General features: G+C 44.3%; 1 long non-coding RNA gene across 1 annotated transcript in view; it reads right to left on the bottom strand.

Moving 5' to 3' along the window:
* LOC110131580 (uncharacterized) overlaps positions 1-26,066 on the bottom strand; it is a 35,387-nt gene extending 9,321 nt beyond the window's left edge. The window contains exon 1 of the long non-coding RNA XR_002312223.2: positions 25,826-26,066. This is a non-coding gene — a long non-coding RNA (uncharacterized lncRNA). The remainder of the gene's footprint in view (positions 1-25,825) is intronic.
* Between the last annotated feature and the right edge of the window lie 260 nt (positions 26,067-26,326).

Below are 26,326 nucleotides of genomic sequence, written 5' to 3' on the forward strand. Positions count from 1 at the left end.
TCCTCCTTGGGTTAGTTACTCCAAGAATAGCACCTTCAACTTGCATTAAAAAGAAGATCTACATGGCTTATTCCATTCAATGTGCCAAACTTATTTCATTCAAATGTGCCCTGTACGTAAGAGTGGTAAGTGAACATATGCGGTCGGAAAAGCTGAAAGCCATTCCCAAGTTCACAAGGAAATAGGTGAGGCAGCCAAGACTTCAACCCACATCCACTGTTTCAAAATTCTGTTCTCTTTTCCAAATTGCCACAAATCCGAAGGAGAATCATTGTTCTAGATTGGAGATTCCAAGACTAGGGCATCAGAAACCAAATGTGGTCAAGGACTACTGTTACAGCAAGAAATCTGCTTGTTCAGAGCGGTTATCAAATGTGGGCCACGGACTTGAAAAGACAAAGTGTGACTGACTTGCCTGGTTATCCATCCATTCATCAATCCAACTGCTAAGTCCCACTAGTTTTCAAACCCCTATGGATGTTATGATGGTTAAGATATAATTTGTGTATTGTTGCTTAAATGTCAGTGGCTTGTAACAGCCAATACTTATTTCTTACCCAGATGTCCTGGAGACTGCAGGTTGGCTGAGACTGGGTTCTGCTCTGCTTTGCATGCCTCCTCGTTCTGGGACATGGCCTGAACGGGCGGGGGACACACTTAAGAGACCTGGTCACACCATGCATTTGCATCTGAAGCCCCACCATGGAGTGAGGTCACATCTCCTGCAGGATACAGGACGGGCAAGGATTTACAAGCCTCTTAGGAGAAGGAACAAACAATCATGAACAACAATGCAACCTACCACTTTGTAGGTTTTCTCAGTCTGCAAATTTACGATGGGGAAGGCTTCCTAGTAAAAAAAATTGACAGTCCTGAATCTCTTGCATGGGTTCAGACCCTGGGTCGAGAAGATGTCCTGGAGGAACAAATGGCAACCCGCGCCAGTATGCTTACCTAGAGAATCCCACGGACAGAAGAACCTGGAGGGAGGGCTACAGTCCATGAGGTCGAAAAAAGTTGGATACGGCTGAGTACACAAACACACCACTTTATAGTTTTTCTCAATCAACAAATTCACGATAAGGATGGCTTCCTAGTCAGAAAACTGGGACTCCCGCTGGAGGGGATAATTTGAAATCTACTTCTAAACATACCAAATGTCCCCCTGACCATGTTCTGTCAGTAATTTGTTTACATGATCCAGGAATGAAGGCAGGATATTCCAAAATGGAATTCACTAATCAGATATTGGTTTTAAGGTTCTAAGGTCAAACTTAAGCTGTCCCCATGCGCTTCTGCCCTGAAGAGCCTCTGAAGCAGCTTCAAGTGATGCAGGTCCATGGGAAATGCCATTCACTGGCCTCCCCGGCCCTAATTAGATGGCAAGGGAGCCAGGGACATAGCCAAGGAGTCTCCTTAGGTACCAACCAGGGGAGAGAAGGGTGGAGAATGGGGTCTGGAGGGGCAAACAGACTCTCCAGCACTGGCTACTTGCTCCCAAATCCCTTTCCAGCCCGAAAGGATGCTACAAAGTGACTTCTGTCCATCACCTCCAGGCCAAGAGTCTTACAGAATGGGACAGAATCTTAGGAATTCAGGCATTCCAGAAATGGTTATATCATGGTGTGAATCACGGAGATGAGCTTAAAAAAAAAAAAAACAAAAAACAGTGCTCATCCCCAGAAAGCTTGCAGGTGAGAAGTCTGCTCAGACTCACTGAGGGGCAGGACAAGGGTCCAAGGTCCAGGAGTTAAGCAAAGCCACACACACACGGTCAGTGGCCACAGAGGGCCAGCAGTCTTGACTCCCAGCCTCTTTCTCTTGCCATAGGCCTTCTTGATTAACAGACTTTCTGTTTGAATTCCTTCGTTTCATTCTGCCTGATCTTTTTCTTCTTGTGGGGGACCACAAGACAAGGTGGGGCCCCTCCTTGGAAACAAAAGAGAAGTTGTAGGAAGAAACAACATGCACCCAAAAAGCAGGTGTCAGCTGTCCATAACCCAGGGGCATCAAACAAGGGAAGAGGATCCAGGAATTTTTTTTAATTATGTAAATGATGAAAGCCGCCTTTTGCTACGTCCTTTCCGTCAGAACTCTTAGAGCATTTGCGGCTTTGATTAATGAGGCTATATCCAAGAATGATATTCATGTTACCCAATAAAGACACCATGGGGTTGTTCCAGGCTCAATTTTGGCAACTTGCTCAATATTCAAGCTGGGCTTTTTTTTTTTTTTCCTTCTATCTTATCGACCAGGTACAAAAGGATGTTTTTTAAATGAGAAAAAAATCTCTTCGTTCGTGTACTGTTCTAAACTCAGTGGGTTCTCTTTGCAGCCAGGTGAGAAAAAGTTGCAATTTCAATGCAGAGAGCCCTTCTGAATGCCGGCGGCCTGGGAGGTATAATGAACAAGCTTCAGTCTTGGACCGGTTCCCAGACCCACAAGGCGAGAATGCTGTGGTGTCTAAACAGAAGTCCCTGGCTTTCTTTCAGTCCCTAGTCTTATTAGGATTGACGCTCCTTTATTATGTTTTGTTCTGCATCTTAAATCCCCCTTCTGAAGCGTAATGCTGCAAACATGGGGTCTGCACGCCCAAGAGCATTGTCCCTCGGTCGCCATGGTAACCCAAGTGCATCCACCAAGCACTTTCCTCCAAATGAAATAGCCAGCTCGGGCTCTGAGCTCGCACCTCGCGTGCACCCACCCCAGTCAGGGACTATCCCCATGGGGGTTTCTGTTTATGAGTGAGCGTTGGCAACAGCCAAAGAGGCCGGCGCAACTGTGTTTTATCGACTTTATTAAAATACCTGGGATACACATTCAATTTCTATTTACTGTTGATTCACCTGTGCTGAGAGGGGACCTGCCGGCTCTTGACAAATGGGCTGAGAGGCTGTCGAGTTTCACTCGGGTGTTGGTGGGTAACCGATGCCGAAATGCGGTTTCATAACCGCGTAATAAGACTTTGTACTTTTACAGCACCTTTCATCAGTCAATCTCCCAGTCCCTCATTAGTCCCCTCGGCCCCCTGGGAAGGAGGTAGGTGGTGAGTGCAGCCCTCCCACCCCCCCAGCCACATGGCAAGCCCAAGGCGAGGGGAGGCCTCCAGCGAGCTGCCTAGACATAAACAGGACATGGATCCACAAACAGGCCATGGGAGCCCCTGTCTGATGTAGCTGCGTCTAATCATGTAATTACCCCACCATCCTGCACATCATTTGCATTTTTAATTCCACTCATTAAACTTAAGGTTTCTGTTTAGGGAGACTTGTCTCCACACATCTCAACCGTCTGAATGCCTGTGGCTGGCCCTTTTATGCAGTAACCAAGCATCCTGATAGAGAGATTGAGGAAAACATTGCTTAGTCCTACTATAAAAAGCACATGACCTACCCAAGCAGAACGGCACAGGAAATGGCAATGTGTAGGGTAACACAAAGGAAGGTGTTCTGGGCAGCCTCCCATCCGCGAGACAGAAACCTGCAGTACTTCCCAGTCAGCTAAAAACTTCCTGCCAGGGAACCTTCCTACACTGTTGGTGGAGAAGAGCATGGAGGTTCCTCAAAACACTAAAATTAGTTACCGTACGATCCAGCAATGCTACTCCTGGGCATGCATCCGGAGAAAACCATAATTCAAAAAAGATACATGGTGCAGCACTACTTCAAAATAGCCGAGACTTGGAAGCAACCTAAGTGTCTATCCATGAAGAAATGGATAGCGAAGATGCGGTACATATATACACTAGGATAGTAGCCGTAAAGAAGAATGAAATAATGCCATCTGCAGCAACATGAGTGGACCTAAAGATGGTCATGCTGAGTGAAGTAAGCCAGACAGAGAAAGACCAACACCGTGATATATCACCTATACGTGGAATCTAAAAACAATGGTACAAATGAACCTACTTACAAACTAGGAATAGTCACAGATGTAGAAAACAAACATGATTACTGAGGGGGAAGAAGTTGCGGGAGGGATAAATTGGAAGATTGAGATTGATATGTGCACACTACTATATATAAAATATATATGAACCTACTGTATGGCACAGGGAACTCTATTCAATATTCTGGAATGACCTACATGGGAACGGAATCTTTAAATTAAAAAAGTGGATATAAGTGTATGCAAAACAATCACTTTACCATACAGCAGAAACTAACAGAACATTGCCAATCAACTATACTCCAACAAAAATTAGTTTTAAAAAAAAGAGGAAGAAAAACGTCCTCCCCACCTCAAGTCACAGGCCAATCCGTGTTAAAAAGTGGGTCTAAATCCAGCACCCCCAGCTTTAGATGTGGAAATCGAGCCCCAGAGAGACTTCCCAACTAACCGCACACCACACAGCCAGTCAGGGACAGAGGGGAGCCGAGCCCAAATGTTCCACCCGAATGGTTCACATCCCCCATCAACTTTCACTGGACAAGCCTAAAAGAAACTCATGTGCACAGAGTACGTTGCCCTTGAATATGAGCAACATAAGCTCCAAACTAACAGGGACTGTGTCTGTTTTGTTTTCAGCTGTATTCCAGAGAAGAGAGCCTAGTATATAATGAACTCTGCACGCATTTTTGTTGATGATCAAATACCTTTACCCCTTCGTACTTGACAGGGCTCAGGAGAAGGACAATGAGCAAGGAATCACTGAAAACACGAGTGGGTCTCCGTCTCTCCTTCCATGAGATAAGCTCACCATCTGCTTCCCGCTTGGTTCTCAGGACTCTGAATCTTGCCATGCCCTTTGCCTGGACAGATTTTTCCCATTTAGGATTCAGCGCGAACGTCACCTCCTCAGAGAGGCCTTCTTTGATCTGCGTGTTTATTGCTTACTACCTTCATCCCAGCCATTCTTTTTCACTTCATTTTGAGCTTGGTGCTCAGTCAGCTCAGTGTCCAGCTCTTTGCAACTCCACGTACTATAGCCCACCAGGCTCCTCTGTCCATGTGATTCTTCAGGCAAGAATACTGGAGTGGATTGCCATTTCCTCCTCTATGGGATCTTCCTGACCCAGGCATTGAACCTGAGTCTCGGGCACTGCTGGACTGCCGTGTGTTGGCGGATTCTTTACCACTGTGCCACCTTTATTCCAGTTTTATTGTCATGGTGGTTATTATGAATATTGGAAGTGACCTTGCTTGTTTTACAATTCCCTCCTCCACTATGATGTAAGCTCCATGGGATCAAGGGTGTCTGTCTGGTTCACCACACTATTCCCAGGACCTAGACCAGGGCCTGACATGTGGAAGGTACTCAATACACACTTGTTGAAGTAATAAGTATAGAATGAAAAATTACTGAAAAAGAGAGTGGAAAAGATTATAAAAACAGAAGTATTTGTTTCAAAACTAAAGACGTCTAGTATTCTTGTGTTTCTCATACTTAGCAACATTAGCAGCAAATTGGAGCTTCATACACCCTCTTTGGACTTGAACAAATTTCCAGAGAAGATATGTGTATACAAAACACATCCCTACAACATATCATTATCTCCCTGGTTCCAGGTGATCTCACAGTTGGTGTTCTCGCTGTTTATCTTGGCCTCTGGGGCTTTATTAACGTAATTACAGACACAAGTCACCAGTTGGGTGTGTAATTGGGTATATGAGATTCTCTGTATAAAACTAATCGCTGAAAGGTAGGACAGACCCAGAGATGCCCAAGAAATCAGCTGCCCCAACTGGTCCATTTTACAGACCTGGAAACTGAGGCCCTGGCAAGTGAAGGGACCTGCCCTAAGCCATCACATGGCTAATTTGGGGAGACAACAGAGGACTTCAAAGGAACAAGTCTGCCCCTTTGATGTGAGTTCAAAGGATGTCGATTAAACTGACTTCAGTTAAACGCGTTGTCAAGGAGAGTTCCCCTCCTTTCAAACTGTAAGAGTCGGTACCCACAGCAAAACCACCCTCAAGGGGGACCTGTCAGTGTCATCCAAAAGGAAGACAGGTACAGAAGCACACTCTCAGAACCCTTCTCATTCTTTCACACAGGAAGTACCAGCCTGCTGAAGTCCTTCACCAATATTCTCCTCTTACTGTAAACAAACAAACAAAAATAGACTCATCATTAGGCCAATCAAAAGAGCACTGTGAGAATCCCTTGGATTAGGAGGAGGAAAAAAAAAGCACAACTCGGGCAATATGACACATCGGTCTTCTCTTAAAGCCATCACCTATAATTTCAAAAATGCCCGCTTTCTCAGCCACCTCGCCCCCGGGCAAAGCACTTCTCCCCCAGGGCCTCTGTCCACATCCGGTTTTCTCTTCTTGCACCCCACGTATCAACTCCCAGGAGACCTGCTCACACCACCCCACACGACCCCCATGCACTCATCCCCCCCCCCCCTCTGATGGAGAGTGACTCCGCGCCCACTGCAATGCTCCCGGTTGCTACCTGTTGCTAAGATGCAGCTGGCAGGCTCTAAGACCCAGGGGGATGACAGCCTTTCGTCAAGAGTCAGTGTGACTACTCCACTGCTGCCCATATCCTCTCTCTCTCAATCTGAGGATTTTCTCAAACATAGCTGCCCCATTTCTAAATATCCCCGACAAGTGCAATTCACCTGTGCCTGCCAGGGTAGCGTTCAATTGCTTTGAAATGTGCGTTACTACCAAGAGGCGTTACCGCGTGGGAATGTGCTGGCTTGGGCTCTTCGGTTTACCGTTGAAAGGATAACTTGGAATTCCACTCCGATAAAGTAATGGCTTACGGTGTTTCCGTTACTTGGCATCTCTGAACATACAAAGTTACCCCTAAAAGGCTGATTCATTCCACCGTGGTGCTCTGAGCCCTCATGATGCCTCCAACTCATGGGGCGTCACTTGTGACCAAAGTGGCATGATCTGAATGTCAGGGTGGAGAGGCTCTCCCCCAACATCAGTAACAACTCTTGACCTTCCCTTCAGCTCACAAGTCTTTTCCTGCTAGACACCCCAGGTCCCTCGAGGACAGAGACCACATCTTATTTGTCAGTGTCTTCCCGTAACCGCAGGAGTACCTGAGGCCTGGTACAGAGTGGGTGTCTAGTTTCACTTTTTTCCCTTTTACATAACACTGACCATCTCACCTGTTTTAAAATGTGCAATTTGGTGGCATGAAGTCTGTGCACGGTGTTGGACGGAGTCATTCTTTTAAATTATTTTTTTCTAAGTCTCCTTAATAAAATCACTGTAAACACATTAACGGCCTTTTCTAAGAAATAAACAAAAATATGAAACAAGCAGCCTGATTTAAAGGAAATCCAGACAGCAAGGTATAAATATGATCTCCCACTAAGTACATCTGTTGCCACCACTTTGCCATCTCAGCAATCATCTCCCAGTGCTAGGAACACAGTCACTAAGCAGAGGCATTGAACCCTCTGCCAGACACAGGGAATAAAGAGAGGAAAAGGTACGCCCATTGCCTGTGAGGGGCTTAAAGTCTGGAGAAGAGACAGGTGTTTATTTCTAACTCCCCACACTGCAAGGTAAACCTCATAAGAGCAGGGATTTGTCAGTTCTTCCCCTACTGTATCCTCAGTACTTCAATCAGTGCCTGGCACTTGGCAGGCATTTTTAAAATACTTGCTGGATGAATAAATAATGAAAATTGTGTGGGGGAAGTTGGGGACAGCTTTACAGAAGACATTAGGTTGAGCTGTGTCTTAAAGAAGAGTCTGAACATCCCAGGAGGAGAAGAGAGTCATCCTGAAATGTTAGGGAACCAAACAGGTGGTGTAATTGGATGCTGAGAGAGAAGGACATGTAGGTCAAGGTTGGGTGATAAAGGAACTTGTATGCCATCTTGAGGAATCTAGAGTTCGAACTTTTACCTTATTGGTGAAGAATTTTGAGCAAAATGTTTGCATTTTGGAAAAGCCTAGATAAGCCACACTTATCAAAACTTACCAGCCCCCGGCATCTGAAGCCTTTAATTAAGGGGTATCAGTAACAAGTACTTCAAGCTCCCATCCAGTCTGCATCATCTGACTGAGTAACTCTCCTGACCTTTCCACCCCAGCCTCCCCACTCAAGTCCCTCCTTCCTGAGTCACACTCCCCTCGAAGCAAAGACAGACCTGCGTGAACCCACCTAGGAATCTCTTCTGCTGTGGGATTCTACTTTTCCAGCTGGCTTTTAAGCTTTGCCCATCGATTCCTCGTTTGGATTATTCTCATGGAAGCAGGAGTAGGGACAAAGGACTTTGAGAGTAAATGCGTTACTGGGAATGAGCCCGGGAAGAATAAAAGCTAGTGGACAAAACTTCCAAAACTATGTTGAATAGGAGTGGTGAGAGTGGGCACCCTTGTCCTGTTCCTGATTTCAGGGGAAATGCTTTCAATTTTTCACCATTGAGGGTGATGCTTGCTGTGGGTTTGTCATATATAGCTTTTATTATGTTGAGGTATGTTCCTTCTATTCCTGCTTTCTGGAGAGTTTTAATCATAAATGGATGTTGAATTTTGTCAAAGGTTTTTTCTGCATCTATTGAGATAATCATATGGTTTTTATCTTTCAATTTGTTAATGTGGTGTATTACATTGATTGACTTGCGGATATTAAAGAATCCTTGCACTCCTGGGATAAATCCCACTTGGTCATGATGTATGATTTTTTTAATATGTTGTTGGATTCTGTTTGCTAGAATTTTGTTAAGGATTTTTGATAGTTTTGGAAGTTTTGGCCACAGCAATCAGGGCAGAAAAAGAAGTAAAAGGAATCCAGATAGGAAAAGAAGAAGTGAAACTCTCTCTGTTTGCAGATGACATGATCCTCTACATAGAAAACCCTAAAGACTCTACCAGAAAATTACTAGAGCTAATCAATGAATACAGTAAAGTTGCAGGATATAAAATTAACACACAGAAATCTCTTGCATTCCTATACACTAACAATGAGAAAACAGAAAGAGAAATTAAGGAAACAATACCATTCACCATTGCAACAAAAAGAATAAAATACTTAGGAGTATATCTACCTAAAGAAACAAAAGACCTATACATAGAAAACTATAAAACACTGATGAAAGAAATCAAAGAGGACACAAACAGATGGAGAAATATAGTGTGTTCATGGATTAGAAGAATTAATATTGTCAAAATGACCATATTACCTAAGGAAATCTACAGATTCAATGCAATCCCTATCAAACTACCAAGGGTATTTTTCACAGAAATAGAACAAATAATTTCACAATTTGTATGGAAATACAAAAAACCTCGAATAGCCAAAGTAATCCTGAGAAAGAAGAATGGAACTGGAGGAATCAATCTGCCTGACTTCAGACTCTACTACAAAGCCACAGTCATCAAGACAGTATGGTACTGGCACAAAGACAGAAATATAGATCAATGGAACAGAATAGAAAGCTCAGAGATAAATCCACGAACCTATGGTCACCTTATCTTCGACAAAGGAGGCAAGGATATACAATGGAAAAAAGACAACCTCTTTAACAAGTGATGCTGGGAAAACTGGTCAACCACCTGTAAAAGAATGAAACTAGAACACTTTCTAACACCATACACAAAAATAAACTCAAAATGGATTAAAGATCTAAATGTAAGACCAGAAACTATAAAACTCCTAGAGGAGAACATAGGCAAAACACTCTCCGACATTAATCACAGCAGGATCCTCTATGACCCACATCCCAGAATTTTAGAAATAAAAGCAAAAATAAACAAATGGGACCTAATGAAACTTAAAAGCTTTTGCACAACAAAGGAAACTATATGCAAGGTGAAAAGACAGCCCTCAGATTGGGAGAAAATAATAGCAAATGAAGCAACAGACAAAGGATTAATCTCAAAAATATACAAGCAACTCCTCCAGCTCAACTCCAGAAAAATAAATGACCCAATCAAAAAATGGGCCAAAGAACTCAACAGACATTTCTCCAAGGAAGACATACAGATGGCTAACAAACACATGAAAAGATGCTCAACATCACTCATTATCAGAGAAATGCAAATCAAAACCACAATGAGGTACCATTATACGCCAGTCAGGATGGCTGCTATCCAAAAGTCTACAAGCAATAAATGCTGGAGAGGGTGTGGAGAAAAGGGAACCCTCTTACACTGTTGGTGGGAATGCAAATTAGTACAGCCACTATGGAAAACAGTGTGGAGATTTCTTAAAAAGCTGGAAATAGAACTGCCATATGACCCAGCAATCCCACTTCTGGGCATACACACCAAGGAAACCAGATCTGAAAGAGACACGTGCACCCCAAGGTTCATCGCAGCACTGTTTATAATAGCCAGGACATGGAAGCAACCCAGATGCCCATCAGCAGACGAATGGATGAGGAAGCTATGGTACATATACACCATGGAATATTACTCAGCCATTAAAAAGAATTCATTTGAATCAGTTCTAATGAGATGGATGAAACTGGAGCCCATTATACAGAGCAAAGTAAGCCAGAAAGATAAAGACCATTACAGTATACTAACACATATATATGGACTTTAGAAAGATGGTAACGATAACCCTATATGCATAACAGAAAAAGAGACTCAGATGTATAGAACAGACTTGTGGACTCTGGGAGAAGGCGAGGGTGGGACGTTTCAAGAGAACAGCATTGAAACATGTATATTATCTAGGGTGAAACAGATCACCAGCCCAGGTTGGGTGCATGAGACAAGTGCTCGGGCCTGGTGCACTGGGAAGACCCAGAGGGATCGGGTGGAGAGGGAGGTGGGAGGGGGGACCGAGATGGGGAAATACATGTAAATCCATGGCTAATTCATTTCAATGTATGACAAAAACTACTGTAATGATGTAAAGTAATTAGACTCCAACTAATAAAAATAAATGGGAAAAAAAAAAAGAAACTTGAAAAAAAAAAAAAAAAGCTAGTGGAGACAGTGAGACATAGAAGAGAGAAACAAACGATAGAAGACTATGAGTGCATGAGCCACCACGGTCAGCACTGAGGCTCGGCCCCACGAGAATGTTACAGCCTGCGTCTCTTCCAGAAACTGTCCTCGGGAAGGCCAAGAAAGCTGGGGTGTGTATCCATCCATTTCTAATCGGGGATCATCAAATTCCAGGTGCGTGGGGTCTACCCTGAGCTCTGACAGTCCCCGGACTGAGAGTCCTCCGACGGAGAAGAAGAGAGACGTGGGTGTCTGCGGGAGGGAGCTGTCAGCGTGCATGGGAACTGCCTATGTAGCTTCGGGGGAAGCTCAGAGGTGGACCAAGGATGAATGCATTGGCAGCATCCCCTACACCACCTGCACCATCGGAGGTCAGTTTCTCTTTACAAAGACTAGCAGGGACAAGACAGTACTGTGCGTCCACAAAACCAATACTTCTTGGGCACTCAAAAGGCCTACAAGTCACAGGCTCGCTTGAAGTTAAACCACCTCATCAGACCAAGTTCTTCCCAGTGTAAGATGGACAGAAGTGATACAGAGTCACTTCCAGTTCTGGCCATTAAGAACATTCCATCTGAACCTCCAGTTCACTTTCCCTTCGTGACTAACTTGAAGACCATCTGCTTAAAATGGTATGTTATGACTTTATTAAATTAGCGTGTGTTAAGTGGAACACGGGGCGCTGGATGGTGAGTCAAGTTTCAACAACAGACCACAGGAGAAATTGAAACAGAAGTTTACTACTTGCACGTTCCAAGGGCTCACACAGGGAGGTCAAGGCAGAGTGCAAAGAGAGCAGGGAGGCAGGACTTGGAGCACACGTCTTTATTAGGGTGCATGGGCAGAGTGGGTTGGGATTTTCAGGTTGGGGCCGGATTGGTCAATTCAAACTAAAAGAGCATGGGTGTGGTAAGAATAAGGCACACAGATGTCAGGAGGGGAGGGAGACTGCTCATCACAAAGACATACCAAGAAACTTATGTTTGCCTGTGACACTGAAGGCTGCAGACTAAGGCATGGGCTTGTGTGAGGGGACTGGAGTCACTTTAAGGTCCCTGCAGTCTGACTGGCCAAACAAAATAGATGCAGAGGCAGCAATAACATGGTATGGTGAGAACACAAATTAGGAGTGTTTATCCCTGAGTCCCCGTGTGGAGGAGCCCACAAAGGAAAGCCATTCAGATCGCAGACTGCGGTGTGAATGAGAAATGAACCGTTGAAGGAAGCTCCTTACACACACAGGTTTAGTTGTTACCACAGTACAGCCCAGCCTATCCTGACTAGTAAAGGATATATTTTGCTCTGCTGAGACTCTCTACATGTCCCAACAGTATGCTTCTTTTCCCCTTCTGTCTTTGTAACTTGAAAAGAATAGTTTAATGCAACATTAGGACTTAAAACGGTGTGCTGACATTTCAAAGAACAAATAGGCTTTGCTGAGTGATGGTCTTGCAGTTCACAATGAATACAGGAAGACCAGCTGGTATAATAGCCTTGATAGCACCTCCCAAGGCCCCCTGCTCACTTTAAGACATCAGTTTGGACAGCAGGGTTCAGCGGCCCACCCCTCCACTTAACGGATCTAGAGAAACCACCAATTACTACTCCACTGCCTTCCATGCAGCGGCCCTGGGGGTCAGAGGATAACATCCTGAAGGGCCATTTGCAATGATTATGTAATTAATATTATCATGATGTATAACTGCATGTAATGGTTCTCAGAGATGGAGACCTTTTCATCCCAGACCATTCTTCAAAGCAAGGCGGTCTCTCACGCTTACCCTGCGGTATTCAGGGGCATGCTTGGGCTGCACTGTCTCTAGTTTTTATTGCACATCTTTAAGTCGTTTCTTTGAAACCCGTGGGTCTCAGCAGTTTTTGAACTAGGTTCTGTGGTTCTCTATCCCCTTCATGGATTTTAAAACCATCAGTTTACACAAATGCTAGATCATGGGCGTTGACTCCTCCCCAAGTCTAACTCTTAGATTTATCGACTGAGAAGGACCTAACTGACCGAAACTTCACCCAGCTCAATATTTGCCTAGAGACGATAAATCTCAACACCGACCCAAACCGAAAGTCGATAGATATGTATTGTTACACAGTTTCTTTTGACAAGAGTCATCAATTGGGTATGGATTTTGAAATAATTTTATTTTGATTGGAGTGTGGGATGAGCTTGACAGTGCCGGCTGAAAATAAAGGCCGGGAAGTACGATCAGAACAGTTGCTCCTTGTAATCCCATAGTTAAACGTGGTGCTGTGAGTAGCACTTAAAAAAGAAAAAAGACCTTGTCATCTATCAGGCATCCAGAAGGGCTGCTTTATGTGAGATGATGTCATCATAATGGCAGAGTGTGTTAAGCCCTCTGTGAATCCCCACCGGGTATTTGTCCTGCATGAGAATCAATTACAGCAAAGATAAATGGTGCATTAGAAGTGTCTTTTGGCATATATTTCACTTCTGATATATGTTGTTCTGCTGAGCAACAAACGATTTAGATAAACCTCAAGGTCATGTTTGGGCCAGAGAGATGTTTTTCATTAGCCAGAGAGTGACCATCCTGATAAGAGAAACAGCAGCTTGTGGAAAACTGTAAAACACCCATGTCCTCAGGGGTGGCCGAGGAGCCTACCTGGGCTGCCCAGTTCAGGCTGAAACCCTGGATATTTACAGGAAGACACATGAGCATCCAGACTGCAGGAGAGTCACGTCATCTCCCAGCTACGGCTCCTGAGTCCACCGGACAGTCACTGCTGTAAACTGTAGTTACACCTCCAGGAGGGACCCTGGAGAGTGCACAGCCCCAGCACAAATCTTAACACGGGCTGAGCTGTGACTTTTTCCCCCTGGGTCTGTGTTATGAGTTCATGTCCTGTCTTGGCCACGCCTCTTGTTTTCCCTGAGTCGTCTTCACAATTCCACGTTTGAGAAGGGAAAGTCTGTTCATTCGTGGCTCCTTTGGGTTACCTAGGCATTTACATCCACTGGGACCTCAGACCCCTGGCCACTGGGACTGTCACCACTCCAGCGAGTGCAGCGCAGCCAGGCCTGAGTGTGCTAAGGTCATCTCCTCTTTCTGTCATCGAATCCAGTGCCTGTAATGGGCTCTTGTTTAGGGTCCTGTCCTCCTAAGGACCTCACCACAACTTCAGGGGCTGCTGAACTTCTCGTCTTTATTCCAGAATCTTCAGTGTCTTTAGGGGACTCCATTGCCTTCCCTGGAAAAGACCGTCCTCCATACGTTCCTAAAAAGAAATTCCAGCCTCTCCTCCTTCCACTAGGAAGCTTCCCCTTCACTTCAATCTGGGGGGGTCTTCTCCATTCTCGAAGAGCTTGCTGTACATACACAGAGCCCACAGCGTAATCGCCTGGTGATTTGTCATCTCTGTGGCCTGAAACAGCAAGTGCTATGAGAGATGATTTTCATCTTATTACCAATTATAAGCATGCTGCTTATTACCAGTTAAAAGTATACGCTCTCAGCCATTAAAAAGAATTCATTTGAATCAGTTCTAATGAGATGGATGAAACTGGAGCCCATTGTACAGAGCGAAGTAAGCCAGAAAGATAAAGACCATTACAGTATACTAACACATATATATGGACTTTAGAAAGATGGTAACGATAACCCTATATGCAAAACAGAAAAAGAGACTCAGATGTATGGAACAGACTTGTGGACTCTGGGAGAAGGTGAGAGTGGGATGTTTCAGGAGAACAGCATTGAAACATGTATATTATCTAGGGTGAAACAGATCACCAGCCTAGGTTGGGTGCATGAGACAAGTGCTCGGGCCTGGTGCACTGGGAAGACCCAGAGGGATCGGGTGGAGAGGGAGGTGGGAGGGGGGACTGGGATGGGGAATACATGTAAATCCATGGCTAATTCATATCAATGTATAACAAAAACTACTGTAATGATGTAAAGTAATTAGCCTCCAACTAATAAAAAATTAAAAAAAAAAAAAAGTATACGCTCAACAAGTACTTTAGGAATAAATGAAAAAAAAAATTCAGAATATTAAATGTCTATGCCCATATTTTTCTACCAAGGTCTATTACAGTTGGATTAAGAACTTCAGAGATTGGCTTTCGTTTTCCCCTATTTCTTAACAGTAAGAGCCACAGAGACTCAGGGACTACTTTAGGGACTACTTGGCAGTCTCAGGCTGGTTGCTGCATCTGGAGTATGTGGGGTGTGAATGTGAACCAACCAAATAGAAGGGAACGGGCTGAAGGGTCACTGGCTCCGGGCCAATGAACACTGCTGTCTTGCTTGTGAGTTTTTTCCTTCTTTGCAGAAGCTGGACCTGACCAGGAACAATGGAAGTCAGCAGGAAGAGGGAGACCGTTCTAAACCACAGGCACCTGGGAGGCATATCCTGGCCCTACGTCCCCACCAGGCTGCGTTCAAGTCCCCCTCCCACACAGTGGCTCTGTCCCAGCACTGCACGCACCATGTTATGACACCTGCCTTTTTCCCTGCACGCATCTTTACACAAGTTTAACCGGCTGATGTTTAAAAGCTAAGGTTGGTTTTCTCAACAGTTTTACTGAGTTACAATTGACATGTAAAATTGTACATATTTAAGGTGTACAGTTTGGTAAGTTTTATACATATATATGTGTGTGCGTGTGTGTATACAATAATTCCTCTACTTGCAAATGAGTTCACGTTCATGAATCCAATGTGTTCCTAAGTCCAATAAAGTTAGCTTAGATACCCAATTTACACAATTGGCTATATAGTACAATACCGTACATCACCACTGCTTTTACACTTGCTTCTGGACATCGTGGGCTTGAAATAAAGATAACCTCCCCTACTGTACTCTATGCATACTGCACTCCATGCAGCACTGGACTCTATACATTCTGTACTCCATACAGTACTGTACTCTATACATTCTGTACTACACATAGCACTGTACTCTATACATTCTGTACTACACATAGCACTGTACTCTATACATTCTGTACTACACATAGCACTGTACTCTATACATTCTGTACTCCATACAGTACTATACTCTGTATGTACTGGACTCCATACGGTACTGCACTCTATACATACTGTATTCTGGACTTCATACGGTACTGCACTCTATACATACTGTATTCTGTACTCCACATGGTACTGCACTCTATACATACTGTATTCTGTACTCCATGCAGTACTGTACTCCATACATACTCTGCTCTATACAGTACTTTTCACGAAGTTTATGAAAGCACAATCACTTGTAGAGGATGCACACATGACAATGTTCGCCAGACAGGTGAACTGACTTATGTGATCAGACATGCAAATGCACATTTGCATACATAGGGGAGTTAGTGTATATCTATATACATATATATATACACATATATCTCCATAGTACCACCACCACAATCAATATAGTGAACATACTCATCATCTCCCAAGGTTTCCCCACGTCCCTTTGTTACCCCACCCTCATCAAAGCTTCTCTGTTCTCAGGCGTCCACTGATCTGCTCTGTTATTATTGATTACTCTGCATTTTCTTGAGTTCTGTATAAATGGAGTGATACAGTATGTGATCTTATTGACTGGCTTCTTCCACTCAGCATGGTTATTTTGAATTTCATCCATGTTGTTGCAAGTATTAACTGTATATTTTAAAATAAGATTTTTTACAAAACTAACCTGAAAGTTTAGGGGCCTCCTAAAAACTGAAAAACGTTGGGTTCTTCAGATAATATTATATCATAAACTACCTAGATTTGTTCCAGAAGTAGCAATCCTGATATCAGCAGGAAACCCACAAAAATGAAAGACTCAGAACAGGAAAGGGGCAAATAACAAATGGAGATGAACAGCTAAGAGAACACAGAGAAGGAGCTGGAAACATCTGAATTTCCTTCTGTCTGTAACTCTCTCCCCCGCAGTGCTTCCCTGCCATCCTCTGTCACTGATTCATCCTAATCTTTCACTGAAAGTATTTCTACTTCCCTCCTCTTCCAAATATCCCACCTCCGCTATAAATAAAGCCTTTTGTTTTTATCACCTGCCTTTAGCCGAGCAAGAGAAAAAGTGAAATTACCTCCTACTCAAACATCTCACTGGACACCCCACTGATGCTGTGCTTAGAATTTTGAATCCACTGACGCTTGAGATAAATCCTTCCTTTTCAAATCCCTGTGTAAGAACGCTGGAGGCTGGCTTCATCTGCCTTCCCTACCACATCTCGGAGACCTCAGCCCAACTTGGGGAGCCTTACCCATTGGTTAGAAAGCACACTAATCCCAACATGTGATCAGGCAGGCAAGGATGGATGCCTTGTCAAGTGGAAGCTTCTTTGGGGTTTTACCCTCTCTAATGAAATACTTATAAAAGTACACTTCCCTTCATCATAACAGCCCAACCCTGGGCAAAAGCACATGTCCACTCATAGACTGCTACTTGTCCAGCCTCAGTCCTATCAGCCTAGAAAAGCTGTTTCTTATGCCCTGCTTGCCTTTCAAAATGCTTCAATGCATTAAACCTTCCCTCCTTGACTTCTGCATGTACAGGCACCTAAATCCCAGAAGATTGACTGCAGTGAGAATTCCAACTCTCAGCAAGCTATGTGAGAGACACTGGGTTTGCTATTTGTTTTGTGAAAAGCCCATTTATCCTCCGTGTTTGTTCCAGGCCAGTTAGCATAACTTACTTATTTAATGGGCATACTTTAATGCACTAAATAGCACAGATTCCAAAGCTATGGTTGAAGGCAGAGCAAAATGATTCCCTTGTAGATAAAGAAGGCGCCACTCCAATTACTGTAAAACCTGGCCATGAATTGCCAGGCCCAGAGCAATCCTTCATCCAGACGAGTGGTGAGTGTCTGGCCATCCCTTCACCCGACACTTCACAAGTAGAGGACTGTTTTCTTCCTCCCACTCTCCTAAGCATCCTGTGCCAAGAATTTGCTTAGGCTCCTGGCAGGAGGTCTAATTACCTGTGACTTAATTGACCATGCTGTAGCTGGGTAGAGCAACAAATATTCTGAGGAGTCTTCCAGAACCCTTCTCTACCAGGTCCTGACCTGTCTCACCTGCCTGATCTCCAGTGTCCCTCAAGCCCTCCTACCAAATCTTGGAAACCCCACCACGGGTTTTTCTTCCCGCAGCTTTTTTTTTCACAGTCTCGTTTACCTAGATTGTCTCCTCGGTCTTCACCTCCCATCTTTGTCTACCAAAAACCTGTTCATCCTCCGAGTCCTAGACCTGACTGCCCCCCCGTTTTCAATGCTCCTGTAAATCCCTCAGCCCAAAGTGATTTCTTTCCCTTTCCTTCTTAAAGCACTTAGTTCATTCCATAAATATGGAAGTTGTCAGGTTCTACCCTGATTGAAGCCGGAGCAGCCTAGATGGCCATCGCCTTGGGGCTGACATGTCAGAGGACCTTCAGGCAGGCACTGTGCTTTCACATGGATTAGTGCACTTAATCCTCAAAGAAGTGTCTACGTTCCAAAGATGTTATTTAACTTGTCTAAGATCACAGAGCTAATAAGTCATAGATTTGAACCTAAGGCAGTTTGACTCTTGCGCTTAACTGAGGGACCAGACTTTAAGCTCTTAAGAAGAACAGCTCTCTGGAGAAGGAAATGGCAACCTACTCCAGTATTCTTGCCTGGAAAAGTCCATGGACAGAGGAGGCTGGTGGGCTGCAGTCCATGGGGTTACATGACTGAGCATGTGTGCACAAAGGCAGAGGGAGATGGGTTGGTAGCAATAAAGTGGTAGAACTAAAAAAAAAAAAAAGGAAGAACAGCTCTATAGACCTTACGATGTGCCTTCCCTATAAGTAACAGTCATATACACAACACACACACACACACAATCTATCTTTTATAAATATTTATTTTATACTGATATGTAACTAGATACAGATATATCTCACATAAATACAATTAATGAAAAGAATGTGTATTAGTTTCCTGGGGCTGTTGTAGCAAATTACTGAAAGCTTCGTGGCTTAAAACAATAGAAATTTATTTTCTCGCAATTCTGGAGGATAGTATCCTGAAACCAACATCACTGAGCCAAAATCAAGGGGCTGGCAAGGCCAGGCTCACTCCAAAGACTCTGGATGAGAATCCATGCTTCGCCTCTTCCAGCTGCTGGCATTGCCTGGTCTGTGACCACATCACTCCAGTCGCTCCAGTCACATGGCCATCTCCTTTTCTGTTTGCCTCGCTCATACAAGGACACCTCTGACTGCATTTAGGGCTCACTCAGATAACCCAGGATAATGTGATCATCTCAAGATTTTTTAATTAATCATATCTACAAAGATCCTCTTTTTTCCTCCCCCCTCAAACCAGACAGTGTTTACAGTTTCCAGAGATTAGAACATGCTACTTTGCGAACCACTGTTTACCCAAGGGTAATACCCAACCTTGGTTCTCATTCCTAAGTCATAGGTGTCCATTAGCAGCTGATCTTACAAGCTAGTACACTCCAAACTAAAATTAGACTTTGCAGCAACCACTTCCTCAGTCCCTGAAATGCGGAGAAACCAAAGGACTCTCTTTAGGAGAAGCTGGGTTTCAACTCTGTAAAGTATAGTCATCAATAGAAAACAAACAGAACTCATTCCCCTAGACAAACATATTGTGGGTTACAGTTTTATAGCTGAATCAACAAACTGCTCTCCATAAACTACACTTTTGTGCAACACAAACTATTTCAGAAACACTCTTGCTGCCAAGATGAGAAGTAGACGTAGCCCATTCCTTACCCTGGTGTCTTGGAAAATTCTTTCCCATGTAGCTCGAGGTTGCCGGTGCTAACGGCAGGAGTAGTATATCACCCACTGGTGACCAGCCACTCCCCTTCTGCTAGGGACCCAGGGAATCTCAGAGTACAAAGCATGAAACACACCAGGGCTCTGGGTAGAAACCCCAGACAGCTGTTGTTAGACACAGTTACAGAAGCATTGAACGAGGACGGATCTGAAATCGCATGCTCGTGTGGAGCCCGCCAGCCTCTGACAACCCTGGTGCGTGAGTCTCAGCAAACGAATCTATCGTTTGGGAAACAACTTCACGTGGAGATGTTCACACATGGACAATGCCCAGTAGGCCCTTGGTCAATATGATTTTATGGTTTATTTAAAAACAATTAAATAGCCATTAAGCTTCCCTCTTTCCATCTGGCTTCCCTGCTTTCCAACCTCTGGATGTCATGTGTGTATTCGCTCCCTCCTTCTAGAACTCTTGGACACGTAAACACACACACTCTGTGGTGTCATTGCTCTATTATGAAGAGGAAACATCATGATTTTTCCACCTCTGCTGAGCGTTAAAAATTCAGTTGCAACCGTGAGTGGGAGCTGACTGGCCCCCAGTGACGGGCACTGGCCTTTATGAGCCAAATGCTCTCTCTCTGCACGGAGATGCAGCCAGGGGTGCAGGGTCGGCTGGGGGGGGGGGGGGGGGGGGGCTCCTGTCTGATCCATTCTCTGCTTCAAACAGCTCGATCAAACTGATAGAATTAGAAAGCTTTCTTCTCTTGGTGACAGTTCAAGCTACTCTGTTTTATTTCTGCTGGGTTGGCACTAACTGGCCAGCCAGGCAGTTAACCATGTTTATGACTCACAGTGCAGGAAGCCTAAGTAAACACAGCCAGAGCTGAGGCACACGCTCCCTGCAGACCCTCTGGGTCAGGCAGGAAGTCCCCCTCCAGGAGCAGATTTCAGCGGTTGCTGGCTGGATGGCCATTTTGATCAGGAGCCAGCCCTGGCTTCTCTTCCAATGTCACTCTTGGGGGAAGCTCGGCAACCATGACACCTCTCCAGGGACACTGTCATCCAACTGTTACACAGAACATGGATCTGCCTGACAAGCCTGAAACAGCACAGGGTATTTCTCCCAAATCCTTTATCTACGCATCCCTAGAATGTTTCGGTTAGGATAGAGATATATTTTATAACACTTGGCATGTTGGCAATTCTCTTGTCCAACCTGTGATCTAGAATAACAGTATGTAAGGGACTCGGAGTTAAGAAAATAACCAAATTCAATCTTAGCACAAATAAGAGAGAAAGCAGAGATTTTCACAGTCCCCTCCATTAAAACTCACAAATTCAAGGATGCTAAATATTTACCTTTAGAGTCATCGAACTGTATAGCCTGTTAGCTGAAAGAACTATAGCCTGTATAGTCTGTTAGCTAAAAGAACAAAGGTGATGTTCTCAGCAGTTTAGAAGTATGGTCTGCACTCAGGCAGCTATAATCTGTACTCTTCACCATTAAGCTGTACTGATGATAACAGTAACACTTTAAATATCTTAATAATGATTTTATATTCCTTAGAATAATAGTTGTAAAATATTAACAATAACTAAATAATAAAAGTCTAGCACAGAGAGAACTCATTAAATTTCAGGGGCTGTGCTTTTTATGGTGTATTTTGTTTCATCCTATTGGCAACCCTCTAAACTAGATACTACTACGATCCTCAGCTTTACAGATGGGGAAACTAAATGAACTGGCTTGGAATAGAATGTAGAGCCCTAAGGAGGAAGTGTGCGAGTTGAACCTTGATAGTGTAAATCTAGAGTTTACTCTTAAAAATGCCTCTTTTAACCATAGGTTTTTGAGACACTAGGCTTCGTTAACCTCAGGAATAATCTACAAGATGTTCTGTCTCCCCATTGTATGTTTGGCATCACTTCTGTGGAAGACAAGGAGGACTCAAAGTGAAAGTGAAAGTCACTCAGTCATGTCCAACTTTTGAGCACCACCCCACAGGCTATACAGTCCATGGAATTCTCCAGGCCAGAATACTAGAGTGGGTAACCATTCCCTTGTCCAGGGGATCTTCCCAACCCAGGGATCGAACTCAGGTCTCCTGCATTGCAGGTGGATTCTTTAGCAGCTATGCTAGTAGGCAAGTAGACAATACATTTTTAATACATATATATTAAAAAAAATAAAAGTATGGTCTGAAATTCAGAATTCCATTCATTAACATTAATTTCTTCACTCACAGGAACTGAAGAAAATAGGGTTTCACCATTCTCCTGGAGAACATGAAACTCTAGTTCTTTCTTGATCACGTCTATCTGGGCTTCCCTGGTGACTTAACTGGTAAAAAAAAAAAAAAAAAAAATCCGCCTACAATGTGGGAGACCTGGGTTCAACCCCTGGGTTGGAAAGATCCCCTGGAGAAGGGAACGGCAACCCACTGCAATACTCTTGCTGGAGAATCCCATGGACAGAGGAGCCTGGCAGGTTACAATCCATGGGGTCACAAAGAGTCAGTCAGACACGAGTGAAGCAACTTAGTATGCACACACATCTATCTATCATGTGAATAAAGGGACCTTCCATTTCACCAAGAATGGAAGACAGTGCTCACCCTGCATGCGATATTCCCGCAGGGACTCACAGGAAAGAAGAGAGGGGAGAGAGACGGAGACCAGCAGGAGTGGGGGAAAGAAAAGACCAAAAGTCTCAAGGAAGTTACTGACTATGTTGGCCTTTGCTAGATAATTCTTCTCATCCTAAATATGTGCACATTTATACAGAGAACACACCCTTTCAAGTCTAGGAGCCAGACCTGGCCTTCTATAAACAATCGAGTGGTTTTTTACAAATGCAGAAAAGGCAGACCTGATCCTTCCTCACCCCTAGAAAACCCTCCCCAGGATGACTGATGACCCTCCATCCCTGTTTATTTCTGTCTGTTGAGAATGGCCTTCTCTTGGACAATTCTCTTAAAATACTCTCTTCCCAGCAGAGGTCATATGTCCAATCCCTTGCATGTAGGATACTTTCCATAGTAGGCATGATACTTTCAAACTCTTCAGCAAAGGAGAATCAAGAAGATTTAAGGCCACAAAGAGGAATAAAGGCAACAGAAATGGAGGGCAGGGCCAGACCCTGCGCCCCCCCACCCACCCCCACCCCCGCCGCTGGCCTGTATGGAGGCACCACCCAAAATTGGACCGGTGCTCAGGATCTGGTCCAGGGAGCGAGGCTGGGAGAGCAGAAGATGCTTCTGTGAGTGGGGGGATATCCCCCTTCCTCCCAGCAGACTCAGTCTTGCAGCAAGGCACACAGCTCAGGGATCAGCTCCCCCTTTGTGGGGGACACAGACTGACAGCCAGTGGCAGTGACTCTGGTAAGAAGACAGAATGTCAAGCTCACTCAGGGCCTGGCCCTGGGGAAATAACTTCCATCATAAAACAAACAAACAAAAAGACCTCTGGCCTACTGACATTGCTCGTGTTTACTGGGAGGTGCACCCATGCTCCTGAGAAGTTTCCTTTGGGCTTGCTCTAAAGACCCCAGGGTCTTCCATTCTCTAATGGCTGAGGTGCTGGGGTGTGCATTCATTGTCACCCTCTTAGAATATTCTGCACACTTCCCTGGTGGCTCAGAGGTTAAAGCGTCTGCCTGCAGTGCAGGAGACCTGGGTTCAATCCCTGAGTCGGGAAGATCCCCTCGAGAAGGACACGGCAACCCACTCCAGTATTCTTGCCTGGAGAATCCCATGGACAGAGGAGCCTGGTGGGCTACAGTCCATGGGGTCGCAAAGAGTCGGACACGACTGAGCAACTTCACTTCACTTCACTTCCTCTCTGAAGCCAGAACTGGAACTTCGCATCCCCCGCATCCTGATCTCCCCATTGTTTCTCCATTCCCCCAACAAAAATAAGGAAGAGTGTGGTGGATGGGTTTGTGGTACTGGCATTGCTGGGTTACTGTTTAAGAAATAAGGGATGAGCTGAGACTGTTATAGACCTAGAGAAGACTCTGCCTACATCTTCAAAACTCTGGCAATCCTGGAGAGTCCAGCCTCATTTAGAAATCTTTGCATTGACTTCCACACAGCAAGGGCAGAATCAATATGTCTAACTCGCTTGCCCGGGGATGCACAAGTAGAAACTGGAGGAGCTAGGATTCAAACCCAGGAAGTCTGACTCCAGGATCCCAGGATTCATGACCACCCAGCCCACACAGCCTCCCAGAAAAGGTGCAGTGACGCTGGGGGAGAGGATGTTTTCTGGGACTCTTCCTCCAGGTCTGATTCAGTCTTTCACGTTTGGTGTCTGATTCCTTGCTCTGCACCCCAGGAACCTGTCTCCCAGGTGGAGACATGCCAGTGAGCAACCAGGCAGGGTCCAGGGAATAAGACCCTGGGTCCAATAAGAGGAGGCACTGCCATTTATCCAGAACCAAATGTTACTGAACAAACAGGCTTAACTATGGGCAACTAGCATGGCCAGCGGCTCCCTCAGGCTTGCTTTCATGGCCAAAAAGATAAGGCTTCAGGCTAAGGAGGACAGATATAAGCAGCTTACTGGGTTGCTTTGCTAAACTTGATAACTGCAGACTAGGAGAATGAACAAGCAGTGTCTCATACTTTCCCTGTTGCCAGTAGGGGCTACCTAGTAAGCATTTTCTATTGATTAAAGCATGGAAATTAAACCTCAAACCATCATTACCATGCTTGGAAGTGCTCTTCCTGTGTAAGAAATATCTGGAAAATTCTTACAGGTTTGAAGAAATCTCCCTCAATTTTCAGCTAAGTTATTAAATAAAAAGGTAGGTCCTTGGGATGACCAAGAGATTTCCCCTCTAAGTCACGATCTCATGTTTGAGTCTCCTCTTGCACATCATCAAATTAATACTCCAAATTTATACTATATTCTTTAAATAGTTGTAAAAGAGATATTTTTCAATATGTTAATGCCTGCTTTAAATATATTTTTATTGTAAACATGGAGCTAAAGACTTAGCTCCAATTTGTGCAAAAATGTCTTCCAAATAACCAATGTGGAAAATAAAGTAAAAAAAAAAACCTTATCAAAACAACTACCAAATCAAACTTGCTCACACTCAGTAAAGGTCTAATTTTACCTCAAACAAATGTATTAATAAAGGTATTCACGAAAATTCCCTTTGTTCTGGATTCTAATTCTAAAATCGATGGGTAGAAAAAATGGATAGACAGGTAGATGGGTGGGTAGACAGACAGATGGAGAGGTGGATGGATGAGAGTCTCATCACGAGTTTGTCACCTAGTTGAAATACGGGGTCATCTCCTTCAATATCTTTAAATTGTGGCTAGAAGCAATGAACTGTACACATAAAATTTACCATTTAACCATTTTTAAGTATAGAGTTCAGAAGTGTTAACTGCTTTCAATATTACCCAGTCCCTAACATATTACATATATACCTATACTTTCATTACACATGCCCCCATCCAAAAAAGGTAAGTAAAGAAATTAGAATACGATCAGGTAACAAGTGCAATGAAAAATTAAAATATACCAAGCTGGGATCTCCCTGGTGGTCCAGTGGTTAAGAGTCCATGCTTGTGTGCAGGGGGCACAGGTTCAGTCCCTGATTGGGGAACTAAGATCCCACATGCTGCACAGTGAGGGCCCCCCCCAAAAAAAAATTAATTAAAATGAAATATACCAAGCTGAAGGAATATATTTTTAACTCCCCAGCTGAGAAGGGCCTCATGCCCTGCCCCTTTCCATGCCTTATTAATCTTGATGACCATTTAATCATGTCCCCAGTAGAGGGTGAAACATCTTGTTTCCATTCATTAGGTCACAATAACTTTTTTGTTCAACCAAAGTGCTTGGGATAAGGTTCAATGCATAGTGTCACTGACAACTCAGCTAATTGAAATCCCATCTGAAGCCCTGTGCCTTTTTAACAGAGACCAGTCCAACAATCCCATGCCTTTCCTAAGGTCTCCTTCCTGCTCGCGGCCTGAGCTCTTGTACCTAATCCAGCAGCAAGCCCAGGTCTGAAGTGCTTAAACAACTCAGCAATTGAGGTCCACAGTGACCCAAGATTTGCAGGAGAAAATTAAATATTTGTTGAATGAACGCATAGAAGCACGTGGGAATGAATGGAGGAGGGAACGAACGTATAAAGAATGGAAAGCCACAAAGAGTTTGAGTACCTGGTGTCAAAGAAGAACAGAGACGCTCCTCAAGTGTTTTCATCTTTCTTGTTGAGCAGAGCCATGACTTGTTCAACGCTAATGAAGTCCTCAACAATAGCTAATGAACAGGTCAATAAAACTAACCAGCCTTACATCCTGACTCAGAAAAGGTCAAACCATTCAATGACCCAACTCCACAGCCAGGTAGAAAGCCTGGAGAGCGTCTCCTCAGATGTCCTTCAACAGGATGGGACGCAACCCTCTATACTTCCGGCTCTGAAGCGTTTGCGTTTGCGTTTTCCTGCCCTGTGAACGGACACGCGCGTCCATCCTCCAATCAGATACTTTATACGGCGCCCAGTGAGTCTGTCTGCCCTGCCTTCATGGAAGGAGCTTCCGCTCACTTAGCGTTCCCCTTGCTCAAAGAAACACCCAACGAAGCCACACTCTGACCTCCCAGCAACACTGTGACTCACTAATTTTGACAATTAGCCACATCCTTAAAAATGAGGAAGCAGA

Source organism: Odocoileus virginianus, chromosome 30 (genome assembly GCF_023699985.2).
Source record: "Odocoileus virginianus isolate 20LAN1187 ecotype Illinois chromosome 30, Ovbor_1.2, whole genome shotgun sequence".
NCBI lineage: Eukaryota > Metazoa > Chordata > Mammalia > Artiodactyla > Cervidae > Odocoileus > Odocoileus virginianus.